The 24,129-nt window shown below is 39.1% G+C and overlaps 2 pseudogenes; one reads left to right on the top strand and one right to left on the bottom strand.

Moving 5' to 3' along the window:
• The first annotated feature begins 383 nt into the window (after positions 1-383).
• Positions 384-1,847, top strand: LOC100347126 (beclin-1-like; annotated as a pseudogene).
• A 21,153-nt stretch (positions 1,848-23,000) lies between these two features.
• The window catches only part of LOC138844824 (inducible T-cell costimulator pseudogene), a 36,457-nt pseudogene continuing 35,328 nt past the window's right edge, over positions 23,001-24,129 (bottom strand).

Raw genomic sequence — 24,129 nt, 5'->3', positions numbered from 1 at the left:
TATATTAATCAATATTTAAATGTTCTCTTCAGAGATAAAGTTTGGGCAATGGCGATTCAGGAGGCCTTGTTCTGGGCTGACCGGAGGCTATGGTCCTCCCCACAATTGACTGAATCTGAATGGCTGGCTCTAGAGCCCCAAGATGTGGATGGGGTCCAAGATGCCCACCAGCACCATTCAGGTGAGCTTCGTGTGCTAGCGCTGCAGCCAGCCCCTTAAGCTGGACACGAGCTTCAAGATCCTGGACCAGGTTGCCATCCAGGAACTCACAGCTCCATTACTTGCCACAGCCCAGGTCAAATCAGGAGATACCCAAGAGGAAGAAGCTAACTCAGGAGAGGAAGAATTTATTGAAACTCACCAGGATGGTGTCTAGCAGATTCATCCCCCCAGCCATTATGATGGCTACAGAAAGTGCCAAGAGCTTCACTCTGATGGGAAGGCAACCGATGGCGGCACCAAGGAGAACCTCAGCCCAAGACTGGAGGTCACTGGGGACCTTTTTGACATCATTTCAGGCCAGACAGGTGTGGATCACTCACTTTGTGTGGAATGCACAGATTCTCTCAGACCAGCTGGACACTCAGCTTCATGTCACTGACAGTGAGTGTCAGAACTACAAATGTTGTTTGGAGATCTTAGAGCAGATGAATGAGGATGACAGGGAACAGTTGCAGAAGGGGATAAGGGAGCTAGCCTTGGAGGAGGAAAGGCTAATCCAGGAACTGGAAGATGTGGAACAAACCACAAAATAGTGGCAGAAAATCTGGAGAAGGTCTAGGCTGAGGCTGAGAGACTGGATCAGGAGGAAGTTGAGTATCAGACAAAATACAATGAATGTAAATGATAACAGGGGGCAGTGCTGTGGCACAGAAGGTTAATGCTCTGGTCTGAAGCACAGGAATCCCATATGGGCACTGGATTGACCCTGGCTGCTCCACTTCTAATCTAGCTCTCTTCTAGGGCCTGGGAGGGCAGTAGAAGATGGCCCAAGTCCTTGGGCCCCTGCACCCACATGGGAGACCTGGAAGAAGTTCCTGGCTCCTGGCTTTGGATTGGCTCAGCTCTGGCTGTTGCAGCCAATTGGGGAGTAAACCAGTGGATGGAAGACCTCTCTCTCTCTCTCTCTCTCTCTCTCTCTCTCTCTCCCCCTCTCCTTCTCTTTCTATGTAACTCTGACTTTCAAATAAATAAATATTTTAAAAAATGACAGCAGCCGGGGCTGGATAAAGAGCTGAAAAGTGTAGAAAACCAGATGTCTTATGCCCAGATGCAGCTGGACAAGCTGAAGACCAATGTCTTCAACACGACCTTCCATATCTGGCACACTAGACTCTTTGGCACAATCCATAACTGCAAGCTGTGCTGCCTGTCCAGTGTTCCTGTGGAATGGAATGAGATTAATGCTGCTTTGGGCCAGATGGTATTGCTGCTTCATGCCCTGGACAATAAGATGGGTCTGAAATTTCAGAGGTATTGACTGGTACCCTATGGAAATTATTCATATCTGGATTCTCTGACAGACAAATCTAAGGAGCTGCCATTATACTGTTCTGGGGGGTTGTGGTTTTTCTGTGACAAAAAGTTTAACCATGCAGTGGTGGCTTTCCTGAACCGCATGCAGGAGTTTAAAGAAGAGGTTGAAAAGGGCGAGACATGTTTTTGTCTTCCATACAGGAAGAATGTGGAGAAAGGCAAGACTGAAGACACAAGAGGCAGTGGTGGCTCCTATTCTATCAAAACCCAGTTCAATTCTGAGGAACAGTGGACAAAAGCTCTCAAGTTCATGCTGATGAATCTCAACTGGGGTCTTGCTTTGGGTATCCTTAAAATTTTATAGCAAATGACTTTTTCCTTAGGGATGCTGTCTCAAATTTGCTTCAAATTTTTTTTGCAGAAAGTTTAAATTTGGGTAATATTAAACAGCATATGTTTACAATACCAACAAAGACAAAAAGCCACAAAAGCCACTTTATTTTAAAGTATCATGACAGTCTCCAGAGCTACCACATGCCATGTACAGCCACCGACCCTTGCCAAAGTTTTAACTCTTATCCCTTGCCTGCCTTTTCCTCTTTCCCCTGAAAACAACTTAGTTGAACTGAGATCGACATGTTCTCACTGGACTTCAGCTCTCTCCACTTCCTGCACTTAAAATATGAAATAGAAACTTTTGTCTGCACTGAGAGAGATGTTTGAGGTACAGTTGGAATATATGAAGAACTCTTAGAGTGCAACACAAAAGGTACCTATAGCACAACCCCTAGTTCTGAAATAGTAAAGCATTTTAGAAATAGCTCATCACAGAAGATGGAAGAGAGGACTGTTGGGGCACAATGGGATGAATCACCTCCTATAATACTGGCATTCCATATGAACACCAATTTGAGTTCTGGCCACTCTTCTTCCAAACCAGCTCTGTTGGAGTACCTGGGAAAGCAACAGTGGATTCCCCACGTGCTTTGGCCCCTGGCACATATGTGGGAAACTACGTGGAGTTGCTGTCTCCAGACTTTGGCCTGGCCCAGCCCAGGCCTTGGGGCCATTTGGGGAGTGGACCAATGCATGGAAGACACTCTCTCTCCCTCTTTCTTTGAAATAAAACAAGGATTTAGAAAATAGAGAAAGGAAAGGATGATGTGAAGGAAGCAGAGATTGATGGAGATTCTATTTAATGCTTCATACCCAAAATGGCCACGAAATCTGGATCTAGGCCAGGACAAAATCAGGAGTTTGGAAAATCATCATGGTCTCCTACATGGGAGGCAGGTTCCTAAGTATTTGGGATATCTTCTGTGTACTTCCTAGGCACATGGACATGAAGCTGAATCAGAATCATTCTGATGAAAGATGCCAGTGTCACAAGTATTGGCTTGACATACTGCATTACAACAGTGGCCCCAAAATCTGCATATCTTAGAGGAAGGCCACTGAAAATCCTCCAAGGCTGTTTCACATGACTGGGACATGCATCATTGCCATCTGTAGGATTTTTGTGCTTTTTTCCAGTAACATAAATAACCCTGTTTCAAAAATATAATTAAATATTTACTATATGTTTAAGTTTACAGAAGTAGAAATTTTCTATTTTCATGTGAGTAAAACCACAAGTTCTTCCAAAAGAACTGATTTCTTTTCATAACTATCTTATTTCCCAGCTAATATTTTTAATCATTTTCTCAAAGTAAATATCTTCACACAAATGAGGTTATCTAGTATTGCACTTTATAACTGATGGTATTTTTTTAATTTCATAATGTAAAACCTGTGCTGTAATCATGTATATTTTTCAGCATAGTAATACTTTTTTATTTTTTAACTTTTATTTAATGAATATACATTTCCAAAGTACAGCTTATGGATTACAATGGCTTTCCCCCCACCCATAACTTCCCTCCCACCCACAACCCTCCCCTTTCCTGTTCCCTCTCCCCTTCCATTCACATCAAGATTCATTTTCAATTATCTTTATATATAGAAGATTAATTTAGCATATATTAAGTAAAGCTCTCAACAGTTCAGCATAGTAATACTTTTAAATATTTTTTAAATCTTAAATGATATAAAATTTTCCAGGTAAACATTAAATATACAAAATTCAAAGAATATTTAAAACTATTACATTTTCTTCATTATCTGTGCCTTTAAAATTGTTTTCTCCTATTCATAAAGCACATAGGCAATTTAATATATAGTAATATTCTATAAGTGAGATTAAATTTAAGTGCAACATGTAGGAACAGGAAAATACACTACTAATAATAAATAATTAACTTTACATCAAACTTTCTATCAAAGCAAAAGTGAAAAGACAGTGTTACCTTCATTATATGTAGGAATAAATAAACCAGGCTTGATTGTCATTGCTATTTTCAAGATTCTGTGTCACTAAAATCTATTTTGGAAGGTGTTACTCTGAGAGAAACCTTTGTATTGATGATAATAGACTTTTCAGGACATAATACAGAATTAAAAGTGTTGTGTTAATTATTGTTCATGTGTTAAACCGTTGTTAATCCTCACAGTTCTGTGAGTAGGTAACATATTAGGCATCCTGTACAGGAATTAACTAGGTACAAGAAAGCCAAGAGATTTGCCTAAACTCATACAGCCCACATGCAGCAGACTCCAAATTAAAATCCTGGAATTCTGGCCAGAAGACAGGTTTTTTTATTTTTAATTTTTATTTTTTTAACTTTTTTAATAAATATAAATTTCCAAAGTACAACTTTTGAATTATAGTGGCTTTCCCCCCCATAAACTCCCTCCCACCCACAACCATCCCATCTCCCACTCCTTCTCTCATTCCATTCACATCAAGATTCTTTTTCAATTATATTTATATTCAGAAGATCAGTTTAGTGTGTATTAAGTAAAGACTTCAACAGTTTGCACCCACACAGAAACATAAAATATAGAGTACTGTTTGAGTACCAGTTACACCGTTAATTCACACAGTACAACACATTAAGGACAGAGATCCTACAAAGGGAGTAAGTTCACAGTGACTACTCTTGTTGACTTAACAATTGACACTCTTATCAGTAATCACCCGAGGCTCTTTGTCGTGAGCTGCCAAGGCTATGGAAGCCTCTTGAGTTCACCAACTCCGATCTTATTTAGACATGGTCATAGTCAAAGTGGAAGTTCTCTCCTCCCTTCGGAGAAAAGTACCTTCTTCTTTGATGACCCATTCTTTCCACTGGGATCTCACTGACAGAGATCTTTCATTTAGGTCTTTTTTTTTTGCAACCGTGTCCAGAAGACAGGTTTTAACACATACTGAAAGTAGATTTTACTTTTAGAGTTTTAAATAAGAAAAACTATATAGGGGACAGGTATGAGAAAGAATAACATTAGTAGCATTTTGGACCTGTTAGGATTTAAATACACAATAGATAACCAAAGAGAGATCACAAGTAGGCAGTATGATATACCAATCTGAATGATGGAGGGTTCCTGCTCTGGAGAGACAAATTTGGAAATCATTAGTACATACAGGGTAGTAAAAGTCATTAGAAAGAATATCAAAGATTGACCTATAGAACAATTCTATGTTTCAAAAGAGGGAGATGAGAATAAACAAACCAAAGAAGAAGACTATGATGTATACACTAGAAAGCACTAGAAAACTAGATAAATGGAGGTAGTTTTAATGCTTATTTCAGAATGCTTATTATTGATTATGGCCAGCATTTGTCATTTTTTGATTTTGGATGATAGCCATTCTAACTGGGGTGAGGTGACACCTCATTGTGATTTTTATTTGCATTTCCCTGATGAGTATTGATCCTGAGGGTTTTTTTTCATCTTCTGGTAGCTATTTTTATTTCATCCTTTGAAAAATGTTTGTCATGTCATTTGTCCATTTTTAACTTGATTGTGTGTTTTGTTGTTAAATTCCTTGAGCTCCTTATATATTTTGGATATTAATCCTTTATTGAACTCAAATATTTTTCCCATTCTGTTGATTACCTCTTCACTTTGTTAATTATTTCATTTTTTGTGCAGCAAATTCTTGCTTGATGTAATTACATTTGTCTATTTATATTTCCTTTATTACCTGTGCTTCTGGGATCTTACACAAGAATTCTTTGCCTAGACCAGTATCTCATAACCTTCCTTATATGTTTTTCTCTAGTAATGTGATGGTTTTGGGAATTAGGTTTATTTTTTTACATATTTTATTTTTTTAACTTTATTTAATAAAAATAAATTTCCAAAGTACAACTTTTTTAACTTTAATTCAATAAATATGAATTTCCAAAGTACAACTTTTGGATAACAGCTTTTTCCCCCCATAACCTCCCTCTCCCCCACAACCATCCCATCTCCCATTCCCTCTCCATCCCATTCACATCAAGATTCATTTTCAATTATCTTCATATACAGAGGATAAATTTAGTAAATACTAAGTAAAGATTCCAACAGTTTGCACCCACACAGAAACACAAACACTGTTTGAGTACTAGTTATACCATTAATTCCCACAGTACAACACATTAAGGACAGATATCCTACATGGGGAGTAAGTTCACAGTGTCTCCTGTTGTTGATTTAACAATTGGCACTCTTATTTATGACGTCAGTAATCACCCTAGGCTCTTGTCATGAACTGCCAAGGCAATGGAAGCCTCTTGAGTGTGCCAACTCTGATCTTATTTAGATGAGGCCATAGTTGAAGTGGAAGTTCTCTCCTCCCTTCAGACAAAGGTACCTCCTTCTTTGATGTCTCACTCTTTCCTCTGAGATCTCACACTCAGAGGTCTTACATTTAGGTCTTTTTTTTTTGCCACAGTGTCTTGAGTTTCCATGCCTAAAATACTCTCATGGGCTCTTCAGCCAGATCCAAATGCCTTAAGGGCTGATTCTCAGGCCAGAGTGCTGTTGAGAACATCTGCCATTCTATGAGTCTGCTGTGTATCCTGCTTCCCATGTTGGATTGTTCTCTGCTTTTTAACTCTATCAGTATTAGCAGACACTAGTCTTATTTATGTGATCCTTTTGACACTTAATACTATCAATATGATCAATTATGAACTGAAACTGATCATTTTGAGTAGTTAGATGTCATTGGAACATGCCACCTTGATGGGATTGAATTGGAAACTCTACATTTCTAACTCTACTATTAGGGGTAAGTCCAATTGAGCATGTGCCGAACTGTACATCTCCTCCCTCTCTTATTCCCACTCTTATATTTAATGGGGATCACTTTTCAGTTAAATTTCAACACCTAAGAATAATTGTGTGTGAATTAAATACTTCAACCAATGGTATTAAGTAGAACAAACAATAAAAATACTAGGAGGGATAAAGTATTAAGTTGTTCATCAACAGCCAGGGCAAGGGCTGATCAAGTCACCGTTTCTCATAGTGCCCATTTCACTTCAGGAGGTTTCCTTTTAGGTGCTCAGTTAGTTGTCACCGATCAGGGAGAACATATAATATTTGTCCGTTTGGAACTGGCTTATTTCACTCAGCATGATGTTTTCCAGATTCCTCCATCTTGTTGCAAATGACCGGATTTCATTGTTTTTACTGCTGTATAGTATTCTATAGAGTACATGTCCCATAATTTCTTTATCCAGTCTACTGTTGATGGGCATTTAGGTTGATTCTAGGTCTTAGCTATTGTGAATTGAGCTGCAATAAACATTAAGATGCACACCAATTTTGGTTTCCCAATTTACTTTTGTTTGGGTAAATTCCAAGTAGTTGGATGGCTGAGTTGTATGGTAGATTATATTTAGGTTTCAGAGGAGTCTCCAAACTGACTTCCATAGCGGCTTTCCCAGTTTGCATTCCCTGCAACAATGGGTTAGTGGCCCTTTTTCCCCACATCCTCACCAGCATCTGTTGTTTGTAGATTTCTTTTTGTAAGCCATTCTAACCGGGTTGAGATGAAACCTCATTGAGGTTTTGATTTGCATTTCCCTGATTGCTAATGATCCTGAACATTTTTTCATGTGTCTGTTGGCCATTTGGATTTCCTCTTTTGAAAATTGTATATTTAGGAATGACATTCATTCTAACTGTGGTGAGGTGAAGGATTTAATTAATTCCTTAGAAGTCCCATCTCCAAATATTTCCACACTTGAGATAAAGGCTTCAGCATGTGAATTTTGAGGTGGGTACAAAACTTCAATCCATAACATCCCATTTCCAGCTTTTCTGTTAAATTGTTTTTCACATACTATGCATTTGCTCCAATAGTTTTCATAACCTCCAGTATTCTCAGTGTTCAACTACTGCTACTTCTTGTTTTCAATAAGTCTCTCAGAGGGGAAGAAACCTTTTCTTACAAGGTTAGCCATGAGTTGGCTCCAATTCAGACAGGCCTCCTAGTGGGATTTCCAGAGAAAAATCACTTTGGTTAAGAAAAGGCAGCCCTTTCTTAATGTTGCCTCCTCTAATGACTGCTCAGCTGCTCATTTTTCCTGTTAGTCTGGACTTGTTGATTTTCAATCTTCATATAAAAAGATTGGAAATAGATTTTTTAAATTTTGTAATATTTATAGATTTCTTAGTGAAAAATAATGGATAGGACTCAAGTCTAATCTTGAAACTCATTTAAATGTGGACTGCTCATAGGTTTATATAATATTTTTAGTGTGGTTACAATTTTACCAAATACTTCATATGATGTCAGGTCTGGAATTTCTCTCTTATGGTGAGCAGGGTTTGAACTTTGGAGGTTTGGGGTTTTGGATTTTTGCTTTAGGGAAGTTCAATCTTATTCTACTATGCAGAAAGGGGAAGGAAGATCTAAATACAAAATTATTCAGTTTCCCAAATCTCACTTTTACCAAAATTCATATAACATCTTTTAATTTATTTCATTTTTTATTTATTTGACAGAGTTAGACAGTGAGAGAGTTAGAGACAGAGAGAAAGGTCTTCCTTCCATTGGTTCACCCCCCAAATGGCCACTACAGCTGGAGCTATGCCAACCCGGAGCCAGGAGCCAGGTGTTTCTTCCTAGTCTCCCACGTAGGTGCAGGGCCCAAGCACTTGGGCCATCCTCCACTGACTTCTCGGGCCACAGCAGAGAGCTGGAGTGGAAGAGGAGCAACTGGGATGAGAACCTGGCACCTATATGGGATGCTGGTGCTGCAGGCAGAGGATTAACCAAGTGATCCATGGCGCCTGCCCCTCAGAAGCCATTTTTAAGTACTCCTCAGGTTATGGCAAGTTTTTAAGTAATTTCCATATTTCTATAGACATATATATATATATTGACAGCTTTTGACATATTTCATATTGCTTTTGTAGAGGAAAGCATTACTCAGATAATCATGTTGAGTAATTTTCAGTTATCCCTCACTTCCTCATTTTAAAAAAATCATTTTGTACTACATTTTTTTTTAACTTTTATTTAATGAATATAAATTTCCAAAGTACAGCTTATGGGTTACAATGGCTTCCCCCCCCCAACGTCCCTCCAACCCGCAACCCTCCCCTTATCCACTCCCTCTCCCCTTCCATTCATGTCAAGATTCATTTTCGATTCTCTTTATATACAGAAGATCAGTTTAGCATACATTAAGTAAAGATTTCAACAGTTTGCTCCCACACAGAAACATAAAGTGAAAAATACTGTTTGAGTACTAGTTATAGTATTAAATTTCAATGTACAGCACACTAAGGACAAAGATCCTACATGAGGAGTAAGTGCACAGTGACTCCTGTTGTTGACTTAACAAATTGACACTCTTGTTTATGGCATCAGTAATCACCCTAGGCTCTTGTCATGAGCTGTCAAGGCTATGGAAGCCCCCTGGGTTCACTGACTCTGATAATTTTTAGACAAGGCCATGGTCAAAGTGGAAGTTCTCTCCTCCCTTCAGAGAAAGGTACCTCCTTCTTTGATGACCCCTTCTTTCCACTGGGATCTCAATCGTGGAGATCTTTCATTTAGGTTTTTTTTCCCCCCAGAGTGTCTTGGCTTTCCATGCCTGAAATACTCTCATAGGCATTTCAGCCGGATCCGCATGCCTTAAGGGCTGATTATGAGGCCAGAGTGCTGTTAGGACATTTGCCATTCTATGGGTCTGCTGTGTATCTCACTTCCCATGTTGGACCATTCTCTCCCTTTTTGATTCTATCAGCTAGTATTTGCAGACACTATTCTTGTTTATGTGATCCCTTTGGCTCTTAGTCCTATCATTACGATCAGTTGTGAACAGAAATTGATCACTGGGACTAGTGAGATGGCATTGGTACATGCCACCTTGATGGGATTTGTGGGGAGCAACCCGGACTAGACTAAGTTACTGGAATTAAGACTTATTCTATGCATCTGCTCTCCCACAATATGGCGCTGGGAGAGGAGAAAACAGCTTCTACCCAGCTGCCTCCAGTTCAACCAATAAACAGCAGGACCTGCTCCTGATTGAAGGAGAGCAGCGTACTCGGCGTGTGGGCAGCCGAGTTGGGATTGGCAGAGGAGGACTATAAAGGAGGAGAGAGACGGCATGCACCAGGAACATCTAAGGGGAACATCTAAGGGGAACACCTGTGCAGCCCCCCAGAGAACCGGCCGGTGGTGTGCCGCTCCCCTGTGGAAGTGGGGAATGTGGCCAGGGGGAACTGCCCTTACATATGTTTCTGTACCGGTACCATGCTGTTTTGATTACAACTGCCCTTTATTATGTCCTGAAATCTGGTATTGTAATGCCTCTAACTTCGTTTTTGTTGTACAAGATTGCTTTAGCTATTTGAGGTTTCCTGTGTCTACATATGAATTTCAGCATCATTTTTTCTAGATCTGAGAAGAAGGTCTTTGGTATCTTGATTGGTATTGCATTGAATTTATAAATTGCTTTTGGGAGAATGGACATTTTGATGATATTGATTCTTCCAATCCATGAGCATGGAAGATTTTTCCATTTCTTGGTATCCTCTTCTATTTCTTTCTTTAAGGTTTTGTAATTTTCATCATAGAGATCTTGAACATCCTTGGTTAAGTTTATTCCAAGGTATTTGATTGTTTTTGTAGCTATTGTGAATGGGATTGATCTTAGAAGTTCTTCCTCAGCCATGGCATTGTCTGTGTATACAAAGGCTGTTGATTTTTGTGCATTGATTTTATGCCCTGCTACTTTGCCAAAATCTTCTATGAGTTCCAATAGTCTCTTAGTAGAGTTCTTTGGGTCCCCTAAGTAAAGAATCATGTCATCTGCAAAGAGGGATAGTTTGAGTTCTTCCTTCCCAATTTGTATCCCTTTAATTTCTTTTTCTTGCTTAATAGCTCTGGCTAGAACCTCCAGAACTATATTGAATAGCAGTGGTGAGAGTGGGCATCCCTGTCTGGTGCCAGATATCAGTGGAAATGCTTCCAACTTTTCCCCATTCAATAGGATGTTGGCTGTGGGTTTTTCATAGATTGCTTTGATTGTATTGAGGAATGTTCCTTCAAAACCCAGTTTGCTTAGAGTTTTCATCATGAACGGGTGTTGTATTTTATCAAATGCTTTCTCGGCATCTATTGAGATAATCATATGGTTTTTCTTCTGCAGTCTGTTAATGTGGTGTATCACATTGATTGTCTTGTGCACATTAAACCATCCCTGCATACCAGGGATAAATCCCACTTGGTCTGGGTGGATGATCTTTCTGATGTGTTGTTGCATTCTATTGGCGAGAATTTTATTGAGGATTTTTGCATCTATGTTCATCAGGGATATTGGTTTGTAATTCTCTTGCAACGCTGCATCTTTTTCCGGCTTAGGAATTAAGGTGATGCTGGCTTCATAGAAAGAATTTGGGAGGATTCCCTCTTCCTCGATTGTTCTGAATAGTTTGAGAAGAATTGGAGTTAGTTCTTATTTAAACGTCTGGTAGAATTCAGCAGTGAATCCATCTGGTCCTGGGCTTTTCTTTGTTGGGAGGGCCTTTATTACTGTTTCAATTTCTGTCTCAGTTATTGGTCTGTTTAGGTTTTCGATGTCTTCCTGGTTCAATTTAGGTAGGTTGCATGTGTCCAGGAATCTATCCATTTCTGATAGGTTTCCCTGTTTGCTGGCATACAAGTCCTTGTAGTAATTTCTGATGATTCTTTTTATTTCTGTGGTGTCTGTTGTTACATTTCCTTTTTCATCTCTGATTTTATGGATTTGGGTCTTTTCTCTTCTTTTTTTAGTTAGTTGGGCCAATGGGGTGTCAATTTTGTTTATTTTTTCAAAAAACCAGCTCCTCGTTTGGCTGATTTCTTGTAATGTTTTTTTTTTTCCTTTTGATTCAATCCTGTTGATTTCTTCTCTGATTTTAATTATTTCTCTTCTCCTACTAGATTTGGGTCTGGTTTGCTGTAGGTTTTCTAGATCCTTGAGGTGAATTGAAAGCTCATCTATTTGGTGCCTTTCCAATTTCTTGATGTAGGCACCTATTGATATAAACTTTCCTCTTAACACTGCTTTTGCTGTGTCTCATAACTTTTGGTACGTTGTGCTGTTATCCTCATTTACTTCCAGAAAGTTTTTGATTTCTCGTTTAATTTCTTCTATGACCCATTATTCATTCAGGAGCATGTTGTTCAATCTCCATGGTTTGTGTATGCTCTAGGGATTCCTGAGTTGCTAATTTCCCACTTCATTCCTTTATGGTCTGAGAAGCTGCATGGTATGATTCTAATTCTTTTGAATTTGCTGAGACTTGCTTTATGGCCTAGTATGTGGTCAATCCTAGAGAAGCTTCCATGTACTGCTGAGAAGAATGTAAAATCTTTAGCTGTAGGATTGAAAGTTCTATATATATCTGTTAGATCCATTTGGGCTATAGGGTCATTTAAATCTACTGTATCCTTGTTGATCTTCTGTCCTGTTGATCTGTCTATTTCTGAGAGTGGAGTATTGAAGTCCCCCAGTACTATTGTATTGGGGTCTAAGTCTCCCTTTAAGTCCGTTAACAAATCTTTTAAATAAACCAGTGCCCTGTAGTTAGGTGCATATACATTGATAATTGTTATATCTTCCTGTTGAATGAATCCCTTAATCATTATATAGTGTCCCTCTTTGTCTCTCTTAACAGTTTTTGTGGTAAAGTTTATGTTGTCCGATATTAAGATGGCTACCCCCACTCTTTTTTCATTTCTGTTGGCATAGTATATCTTTTTCCAGCCTTTCACTTTCAGTCTGTATGGATCTTTGTTGGAAAGATGTGTTTCTTGTAAGCAGCAAATAGATGGGTTTTGTTCCTTAACCCAATCAGCCAATCGGTGTCTTTTAACTGGACAGTTCAGGCCATTCACGTTCAATGTGACTAATGATAAGTGGTAACTTTGCCCTGCCATTTGCCAAAGATACGTTCTAATATATGCTTTGAATTCCCTGTGATCTTTTGCTGTGAGCTTTCCTTCCTTTACCTTCTTTCATATTGATGACCGTGTTTCTGTGTTTCTGTGTGTAACACATCTTTAAGCATCTTTTGCAGGGCTGGACGAGTGGTGACAAATTCTTTCAATTTCTGTTTGCTATGAAAAGTCTTTATTTCACCTTCATTCACAAATGAGAGCTTTGCAGGAGATAATATTCTGGGCTGGCAGTTTTTCTCTCTTAGTACCTGGGCTATATCTCGCCATTCCCTCCTAGCTTGTAGGGTTTCTGATGAGAAGTCAGCTGTGAGTCTGATTGGAGATCCTCTGAGAGTAATCTGACGTTTCTCTCTTGCACATTTTAGGATCTTTTCTTTATGTTTCACTGTGGAGAGTTTAATTACAATGTGTCGTGGTGAGGATCTCTTTTGGTCATGCTTATTAGGGGTTCTGTGAGCTTCCTCTACTAGGATTTCTCTGTCCTTCTCCAAACTTGGGAAATTTTCTGCTAATATCTCACTAAAAAGGCCTTCTAATCCTTTCTCCCTCTCCATGCCTTTAGGAACTCCTAGAACCCGAATGTTGGGTTTTTTAATAGTATCCTGAAGATTCCTGACAATATGTTTTAGATTTCTAATTTCCTCTTCTTTTCTTTGGTCTGACTGTATCCTTTCCTGTTCTCTGTCTTCTAAGTCCGATATTCTCTCTTCTGCTTCACCCATTCTGTTCGTAGGGCTCTCTATTGTGTTTTTCATTTGATCTATTGAATTCTTCACTTCATTATGATTTCTCATCACTATCCCAGTTTCCTGTTGTACTAGTTGTTTTGTTTCATTTTGATTCCTCCTTAATATTTCATTTTCATGAGAGAGATTTTCTATCTTGTCCATTAAGGATTTCTGTAGTTCAAGAATTTGTTTTTGAGAACTTCTTAATGTTCTTATCAATTTTTTTGAGATCTGCTTCTTGCATTTCTTCTAACTCATCATCTTCATAATCTTGAATTGGGGTGTCTTTTTCATTTGAGGGCTTCATGGTGACTTCCTTGTTTTTATTACCTCAGTTTTTGCGTTTGTTATTTGGCATATTGGAGATATTTGGTTTCTTCACTGTGGTGCTTTTTCTTGTTATACTATGACTCTAGATTAAGTGGACTGTCTGTTTTTGATGGAGCCTTAGGGCTTGAGATGGGTGTGGCCTGAGAGCTCTGTTTGGTGTGCCAAAGGTGACACTCCCAGGTTAGGCGTGGTAGATCTCTCTCTCTCTCTCTTTCTTTTTTTGATTCAAAAGGGAAGTAATTCCACACAGCTGAACGAAGTTGGAGGTAGTTAGCAGGCAAATGATATACCCACAGGAGCCAGAGATTGGAAGCTCTTTCCCAAGGACCACACAGGGAATCTGTTCTGCCCTCAGAGTGGGCTCAGATTCTCCTTCAGTCTCCCACTGGGTTGCCAAAGTTACGGAATTGTAGCGTCTCTGGAGAGTAGTCATGTGAATTTTGTGGGTTCTCTCCCCCACCGTCTCTTTCTTCACAGTCTCAGTTCAGTAGCACCACAAATTTACTAGGTCCTAATCTCCTGTTAATTCGCCCCACCCAGAGTCAGGTTTTTCTGCTAGGCTCAGGGCTGGTGCAGACCTGAGGTCGCTCTGCTTATGACGTATGTCCAAGATGGCGCCTGCTCTTTGTCTTGCTCGCCCTTGAGAGGTGAGCGGAGAGAGAGAAACCCGTGTCCATACCAGTCACCTTTTTTTTTTCTCTCTCTCTCTTCCAGTTAGCCTGGTGAACCTTTCCCCTCCAGGGGTCGTTCCCTCTAGTCTCCTCTCCCCGCTTGCCTGCCAGTGTCTCGGGCTATTGAGGTTCAGCTCACCTCACATTCCAGCGCTGGTCTGTTGAGTCTGCCGCTGGTGTCCCGAACTGTGGGCTCCCACGCTCTCCATGCAGGTCCACTGTGAATCACACATTCCGGAAGAGTTTCTTCTGCTGTTTCCTCCCCTACTCTTCCTTGAATCTGCAGTATCTCCACTTTTATTAAACTGTCTCTACCCGGACTATCAGTGTGCTCCCTTCCTATTCCGCCATCTTTCCTGTACTACATTTTTTATTTCATCTTAAACTATTACCCTTTTTCTGCTTTTTATTGTTTGTATTATTTTCCTATCTATTTCTGTTATTATTTTGAGCTTGGATCAGGAACATATTTTTAGGCTATTAACAACGCTTAAAACCAGGAATGTTGGTTTTAAATTAAAAAAATCTAAGAATTTTTAAAGCACTATTAGATAATGAATTTTAAGAAAGCCTGAAGCCTTCCCCCAAATATACATTGTGTGTGTGTGTGTGTGTGTCTGCATATATGTATGTATGCTGATATTTGACTTTTCATTTTAGTTTGAAATGTGTTCCTCTAACAATGGGAAATTGTAAGCAAATCAGTCACTGTAGTAGCCTTCCAGACTAAAATGATTTGATAGCTTCAGTGTGAACCACAGCATTTCAGTGTTTTTTTTTTTCAGTTTTTTGCCTAAGAGGTAGAAATATTTTCATGTAATTACTACTTATCAAAGTTGCCATTCCAGCATTTAGAATATAATCATAAATCTCTGTTATGTTGTCATTATTCTGACCTTTTTTTACTGGGTTTAATGTTATAAAATAATATGATGATGCTTGCTTTCATTCTTTTTAGGATTTCAAAAGGTAGATTTTGTTTGTCATGTTCTTGTGGTAGCTGATCATCTTCCTTTGTCTTGGTTAAAAGAAATATCAGAATTGGCATTAACTGAAAAGTGCAAATATTTTTAAACTAAAAGATTAGTATGCTTCAGGGATAGCAGTTTTATTGATTTCATGATTTCATCATAGTAAAATATACAATTATTGTTTCAAATACAAAAAATCAAAAGCCTATCAATGATGGCATGCCACCATTTGCTAGCACATCCTAATGTCAGAAATATAGGAGAAGTACACATCTTAGACTGCAAATATGTTAATTTGTATTGAAATGTCATGAAACCTTGAATGATAATGATGTAGCATTTATGGGGATTTTAAGCATGAACGTATGAAAGTGGAATGTTTCTGCTTGCTCTGAGTTTGGATATAACTCTGGTTTTAATTATCCATGTCCTATTATTTGCTGGAGTTTATGTGTAATTCTTTCATTAATATATATCAACAAACCATGCTTTTTTCTCCCAAACTTTTCTCTACTCATCGTTTCAGTTAATTTCATTCCTGTTCTTTATGATCCCTTTTTTTGAACTGTTAAAACTGACCCTTGGCAGGCACCATGGCTCAATAGGCTAATCCGCCACCTTGCGGTGCCGGCACACTGGGTTCTAGTCCCAGTCGGGGCGCCGGATTCTGTCCCAGTTGCCCCTCTTCCAGGCCAGCTCTCTGCTGTGGCCCTGGAGTGCAGTGGAGGATGGCCCAAGTGCTTGGGCCCTGCACCCCATGGGAGACCAGGATAAGCTCCTGGCTCCTGCCTTCGGATCAGCACGGTGCGCCAGCTGCAGCGCGCTGGCTTCGGCAGCCATTGGAGGGTGGACCAACGGCAAAGGAAGACGTTTCTCTCTGTCTCTCTCTCACTGTCCACTCTGCCTGTCAAAAAAATAATAAATAAATAAATAAAACTGACCCACCTTTTCTCTGTAGGTCGTATTTCCCCCTTTTATACTCTCAGTGTCACTATGCTAGTTGAGGTAACAATTTTCCATCCCTTTTGTGTGTTGCCACAGTAATTTTTAAATAGTGTTTCTCTCTTCTGATTTCTAAAAAAATTAACTGTCTTCTCTGTTTAGATATTTTTAATCACTTATGTTATATATATATGCTGCCTCCTGCCCGCCCCCTCCAGCCCCTCCTGGTTCCAGGCGCCCCTCCTGTGCTTGTGTCCATGCACGTGAAAGCACGCGTGTCCCTCTCCCCCTTGCTCACGGGTTGGTCTGGTGGCAGGGGCCCTGAGGGAGGTGGAGACACTTAGAGGATGGAAAGCATAGTCTGGGCGTGCAGAAGGCTAACAAGGGAGGCAGAGCTGGCTTTGACCTGTAACGTGGAGGCACGAGCCAGTTCCCGAACGGGCTTCCATTTTCCGTGGAGGCAAGTGCAGGTGACAGCCGCTGGCCCCTTGGTCTGTTTAGGTGAAACCAGTTCCCGCAGCCCATGTGGTCTCTCTCTATTGTTACTACAGTTTTTCTTTTCGTTGTTATTTGGGGTTCCTTGTGTTCTGTCTCTCTCTCCAACTCTCCACGCCAGACCCGCAGTGCTGTGGGGAGGAGCCGTGACTAACCAGGCCGCGGTGAGATGTAGCAGGAATCGCTCCCAGCAAGCCGCGGGGCCGGGGCTGCCGCCGCAGTAATCGCTATGGAGTTAAAGCTTTATTTAGCCTTGATTTGTGCCTCCGCCCCCGTAGTAAGGTCTTGCCACATTTTATTAGTGAGGTTGAGAGATGTATTACTTGTTCGTTGTTCTCGTCCCCTCCCCGAGTATTAAACTGTGAAGTTTGTGATTTGTTTAAACTCTGGGTGAATCGTAGCTTACTTTGCATGTCCAGCTAATTTGTTTCCATACATTTTGTTTGATTATTCTCTCTCTCCTTCTCTCAAGGCTTTTACAAAAAAAAAAAAAAAATATATATATATGTGTGTGTGTATATATATGGATCTTCTGAAAAGTTTTTTGAGGTGCAAGGTTTTTTTTTTTTTGTTTGTTTGTTTGTTTGTTTTTTGTTTTTTGTTTTTTTTCTCTCTGATTAATGGACACGATGCTGAGAGTCAATCACTACAGGAGGAAGCGCCTGGCTGTGAGAGCGAAGCCCCCAGGGCGGTCTCGCACGCAGCTCGGTTGCCCGTTCAGAAAGATTCGTCAGACGTTCGTCTCTTTCCTCTCCCCTCTCTCTTCAAGAAGGAAGTTGATCCTATTGATTTCAGCCCATGCATTAAACAGGAAACAATAATAAATGTGTAGAATTCATATTTTTCTAAAGGGAACTTAAAAAACTGCTGCTACACGTTATGTACAAAATTGGTTTATGCCACATGAACAGAGAATCACAAGTTTGGTTTTGGTACTTTTTGTTCCTCTTTGTATTCAGTTGTATAGAACTTCCAGATTCAGAATGAAAAGAAAGCTGTTCTGTATCAAACCATCTAAAGCAATAAATGTTATATTTTAAAAACGGGAAAAAAAAGGTTAAAATTCCTTACACTGCCATGAGGTTTTTTTATATTCTAATTTTTTGTTTGTTTTTGTTTGTTTGTTTTACAGGCAGAGTGGACAGTGTGAGAGAGAGAGACAGACAGAAAGGACTTCCTTTTTGCCGTTGGTTCACCCTCCAACAGCCGCCGCAGCCAGCGCACTGCGGCCGGTGCACCACACTGATCCGAAGCCAGGAGAGGTGCTTCTCCTGGTCTCCCATGCAGGTGCAGGGCCCAAGGGCTTGGGCGATCCTCCACTGCACTCCCGGGCCACAGCAGAGAACTGGACTGGAAGAGGTGCAACCGGGACAGAAATCCAGTTCCTGGACCGGAACTAGATCCCCGTGTGCTGGCACCACAGGTGGAGAATTAGCCTATTGAGCCGCAGTGCCGGCCTTATATTCTAATTTTATATTTGCTCTATTTCATTGTTATTTCAGGAACTGTGAAGGGAGTGCATGGTGATTTTTTCTAATTTTTATTTTCTGGGATTTTTTCTTAGCTCTGGTGTCTTATTGACTCACTTTTCTTGAGCATTGTGGTTATCTTCTCCTTAGTTATCAAAGATAGCAATAGCCCTGATCTCTTTTTAAGCAAGAAAAGAAAAGCATTAAAAGACAGAGCATGTAGTTCACTTGGTCAGATGACTTTCCTGACCTCCTGTGGTTTGTCTTGGTCTTTGCTGTACAATTCTCTTTCCTCATTAATTTCTTCATCTTCCCATTACTCAGCAAAAGAGTGATTCCACAGCCATTTTCCTGTATTGATTGGGACTCAGAGTAAGTAAGACGAAAAGTGGAGGGGTTCAAGAAGCTAATGTTAAATGCTGTGTAGGTAAAAGATTCTGGGAAATTCTCTAAACAAGCAGATTATTCCATATGTAAAGTTACTGGGACTGTAAGTAACTGTAGAATCTTCTGCACAGTATATCAGATGCTGTACTATCATGATCTGTATGATAAGATGTAAAAGCACTCATTTTCTGTGTGTCTGTATATAAATAAATTCTGATAGATCAATTAAAATTCACATATTTTACAGAATTACTTCATCCATTTCTTTTAATTTAAAGAAACATCATTTTGGGGGTTGGCGCTGTGGCTCAATGGGTTGACACCCTGGCCTGGAGCACCGACATCCCATATAGGCATAGGTTCTAGTCCCAGCTTCTCTTCTTCTGATCCAGCTCTCTGCTGTGGCCTGAGATGGCAGTGGAGGATGGTCCAAGTCCTTAGGCCCCTGTACCCACATGGGAGACCCATAGGAGGCTCCTGTCTCCTGGCTTTGGATTGGCACAGCTCTGGCCATTGTGGTCATCTGGGGAGTGAGCCAATGGATGGAAGACCTCTCTCTCTGTCTCTACCTCTCTCTGTGTCCCTGTCTTTCAAATAAATAGAATAAATCTTAAAAGAAAGAGAAATATCATTTTCACTTTTATGGAAAGGGGAATAACTGCTGTACAATGAAAAGGAAATTCCCTCATCAATAAAACTTAAAAATATTCAGAAATCATTTACTGGAATATAGTATGTTCTTATGTGTTTGATTATAGATGACACAAATACACTATCTATATTCTGTTTTGGTTAAAATTTCTGCATGTGTGACTTCATTTTTTCCTTATAACCCCAATTCTTTTAGTATCATAAGATGGAAAATGAGTTCTATATGGGCCCCAATATAGGTTATTATTGGCAAGGACTTGTTTAGTTTTCCTGTTCTAAATATTCAAATGTTATAACTTTAGAAAGAAATATATTTATTTACTATACTAATGCCTTTCTAAAAATTTTGTAAATCTCTATCTTCCTTTGTATATACTGATAATACTTCTGTTACGCTGCTGGAATTTACAGTTGTGTGTAATGCTGAAGAACTGAAACTGTCTTGTTCACAGCTTACAGGACTGAGCATGGCAACTTTACTGGAAGCAAGGTATATACCCTACATACATTATATGACTCTTGCAAAAGCATATATTGATACATAAAAGTCAAGTAAGTGTGAATTATGATGCTTTCTTAGGTGAAAAGAAGTCAATAAATGCTAATGATTTAAGAGTCACAGGCATTTAGAATTAGAGGGATCTTATAATACAGCAATACACAATTCTTCTTAAGTGCTGAAACTTAACTGAAAAGTGATCACTGTTAAATATAAGAGTGGGAATAAGAGAGGGAAGAGATGTGCAATTTGGGACATGCTCAAGCTGACTTACCTCAAACAGTAGAGTTAGAAACATACCGGGGATTCGAATTCAATCCCATCGAGGTGGCATGTACCAATGCCATCTCACTAGTCCCAGTGATCACTTTCTGTTCACAATTGATCATAATGATAGGACTAAGAACCAAAGGGATCACATAAACAAGAATAGTGTCTGCAAATACTAGCTGATAGAATCAAAAAGGGAGAGAATGGTCCAACATGGGAAGTGAGATACACAGCAGACCCATAGAATGGCAAATGTCCTAACAGCACTCTGGCCTCATAATCAGCCCTTAAGGCATGTGGATCCGGCTGAAATGCCCATGAGAGTATTTCAGGCATGGAAAGCCAAGACACTCTGGGGGAAAAAAAAAGAAAGAAAACCTAAATGAAAGATCTCCACGAGTGAGATCCCAGTGGAAAGAATGGGTCATCAAAGAAGGAGGTACCTTTCTCTGAAGGGAGGAGAGAACTTCCACTTTGACCATGGCCTTGTCTAAATATGATCAGAGTCAGTGAACTCAGGGGGCTTCCATAGCCTTGGCAGCTCATGACAAGAGCCTAGGGTGATTACTGATGCCATAAACAAGAGTGTCAATTTGTTAAGTCAACAACAGGAGTCACTGTGCACTTACTCCTCATGTAGGATCTTTGTCCTTAGTGTGCTGTACATTGAGATTTAATGCTATAACTAGTACTCAAACAGTATTTTTCACTTTATGTTTCTGTGTGGGAGCAAACTGTTGAAATCTTTACTTAATGTATGCTAAACTGATCTTCTGTATATAAAGAGAATCGAAAATGAATCTTGACATGAATGGAAGGGGAGAGGGAGTGGATAAGGGGAGGGTTGCGGGTTGGAGGGACGTTGGGGGGGGAAGCCATTGTCATCCATATTCTGTACTTTGGAAATTTATATTCATCAAATAAAAGTTAAAAAAGAAAACAAAACAAAACAAAAAAATAATAACATTTATACATTTATTTTTAATATGAGGTCAAAATATTTTATTGAGTATAAAGTTAATGGTAAGAAAATTTAGAGTATTTTCATGAACATATAAATTTCATATTAGACTTCTTAATGTCAGTTTGCATTTTAAAGCTTATTGCCTAGTTTATTTCTGTAAATAATGTACTTGGTCCCCTGTGCACAGAAGAAGCTGCTGGCTCCTAGCTTCAGACAGGCCCAGCTCTGTCCATTGAAGCTATTTGGGTAATGAACCAGTAGATGGAGTCTCTCTCTCTGTCTCTCTCTCTCTCTCTCTGTCTCTCTCTCTCATAAAATTAAAAATAAAAAGTTTTATTCTATCTATTTGAATAGCAGAATGATGGGGAGGGAGGAAGGGAGAGAGAAAAACTGATCATCCATCATCCATCCATCCTCAAATGGCTGCAACAGTTAGGTTGAGCCAGACTGAAAGCAGGAGCCAGAAACTCAATGATCTGGGTCACCCATGGGGTGATAGGAGCAAAAGTATTTAAGTCATTTTCCACTGCTTCCCCAGGCACATTAGCAGGGAGCTGGAATAGAAGTGGAGTAGCTGAGACTTAGAGGTAGTAGCTCACCACATGTGTACCACAGCACTGATCTCATTTTCCTTAGAGATTTATTTAGTTGAAAGGAGGCTGACAGAGAGAAGGAGAGACAGAGTGAGAACTAACAGATTCTTAATCATTTCCAGGGTTCAATATAAAGAAAATTATTTGCAGTTTGGAGCTGACATTGTGGCTCAACATGTTCAACCACTGCCTGTGATGCCAGCACCACATAAACATGCCAATTAATTTGGTTATTTACGTGGCAGTATGAAACATCTGAATATTTGAAAATTTTGAATCGTATTAATTCAATTGGGTTTTAAGATAAGATGTTATATCATATTTTAGGTCTTATAATGTTTTAAGTGATGATATTTTAAAGGCTTTTTCTGTGTTCTATCAATAATGATAATGGTTTGTTTTTTACAGTGACCATACGATTACCATTTAAGGCAGTATTAGGTAAGAATACTCAACAGAATAATTTCCCAATGAATTATAGTATATTAGGATATTTTTAAATTGAAAAAAATAGGATTTCTTTCAGAGCTCATAGATAAGTTATATTCAATATTGAAGATATTTACACTTTTATCACTTTGATTTAACTATTTGGCAAACTAAGTGATAATAATTATATACTATTACAACTTTTTTAAATTGAAGACATTTAATGATGAAATAATATTTGTTTTAATTTCCGTACTCAAAATCTCAGAGAAAGTATTTCATTATTTATCAAATTCAGGAAAGTGTCATACCTAATATGGAAAAATTAGTGTGTAATAAAATGGAGCTTTTCTCATGTTTTCTTGGAAGTCTCATAGAAAAACTTTTAATTACATCAATCAAAATTTTCTCAGCTTTGTAAATTCTGGAAATCATTAGGTATTCTATGCTGTTCCTACTTAATATTACCATACATTAGAACCAATGGGATATTTAACTATTTTTTAAAAATAAAATTGAGGAGCTGGCATTTGGTATAGCTAGTTAAGCCACCAGCTGCAATGCCATCATCCTATATGGATGCTGGTTTGTGCCTCTGCTGCCCCACTTCTGATCCAGATCCCTGACAATGCATCTAGAAAGCAGCAGAAGATGACCCAAGTTCATGGGACCCTGCCACCCATGTGGCACCCAGAAGTTCCTGGCTCTTAGCTTAAGCCTGGCCCAGCCTTGGGTGTTACAGTCATCTAGGAAGTGAATCAGCAGATGGGAGCATGCTCTCTCTCTCTTTTCCTTCTCCTTCTTCTCCTTCTGTAACTCTGCCTTTCAAATAAATAAATCTTTAAACCTAAAGAAAAGAAAAATACTTTTTTCAAGTTTTCTTAAATGGCATATTTAATTATAAAGATTCCAGCAATGGATAGAAAAATCATTATATCATAACAAGTCGTGCCAAATATACATATTTGGAAGCATAAGATGTAGGTATATTTTTGAAAGAATAAATAAATATGGAACAAATTATTCAAAGACTCTGTTTTCTTTCTTTTTTCTGTTTTCTTTCCTCTTCTTTACCCAGCCTCCATCTTTGAAGCCTGACACCATTTCACTGATGCTGGAAGAAGAAATGGGAAATTTCTAACAGAAGTCTGTATTTAATTTCATTAGCTTTGGTAGAACACTACTAAATATATAATTAATATTTTAAGTTATAACAATTGTAAAACATAAAAATAAAAATACTATACCCTTAGGTTAAATGAATTGGGATAAATAAGTGCATTTCCTCTAGCTACCTCCCCTATACCTGTAGAGATTAGCATTAGGACATTTAAGAAGCCATATTGTGCTGGAGCAGAGAGAAGAGGAAAGAAACAAACAGAAGTCAGGAGATGTTAATAGTTTTGGATGTTGGGAGGAACAGCTAAACAGAATTCTATAATTAATTTAGAATGTTTGATCCAAATTTGTGAGGGCTGTGGTGAGTGCTTGGATTTAAGGAGCATAAACTCTTATTCCTTTCAACAACCTTATTCAACAACATGATTGCTGATTCTTCATTCTAACAGAAGATTTAGAGATTTGTTCTCAGGAGAGATAGACAAAGAAAGTCCTCATAGAGGACTGCACTATCAAAGATGAGACACTATTTTCAACACATTTATCTCCAGAGAATTGGTTTAAATAGATGATGTGACCTATACTGACTGATGTTTGGACATCCTCCAACAACGGATCTCAGGTTCTACATAGTCCCCTACAGTGGGTTAGCCATATGACAACCCTACATAGAATTTATAAACAGGTGTGTGTGTGTGTGTGTGTGTTCACTTTTAACTGTTTACAGAATCCCTTTCTGCTTGGAAAATAACCTATTAAAGTGAAATTTTGGCATTAACCTTATTTACTATGTCTAG

Source organism: Oryctolagus cuniculus, chromosome 12 (genome assembly GCF_964237555.1).
Source record: "Oryctolagus cuniculus chromosome 12, mOryCun1.1, whole genome shotgun sequence".
Lineage (NCBI taxonomy): Eukaryota > Metazoa > Chordata > Mammalia > Lagomorpha > Leporidae > Oryctolagus > Oryctolagus cuniculus.
This window is presented reverse-complemented; position numbering and strand designations above follow the sequence as displayed.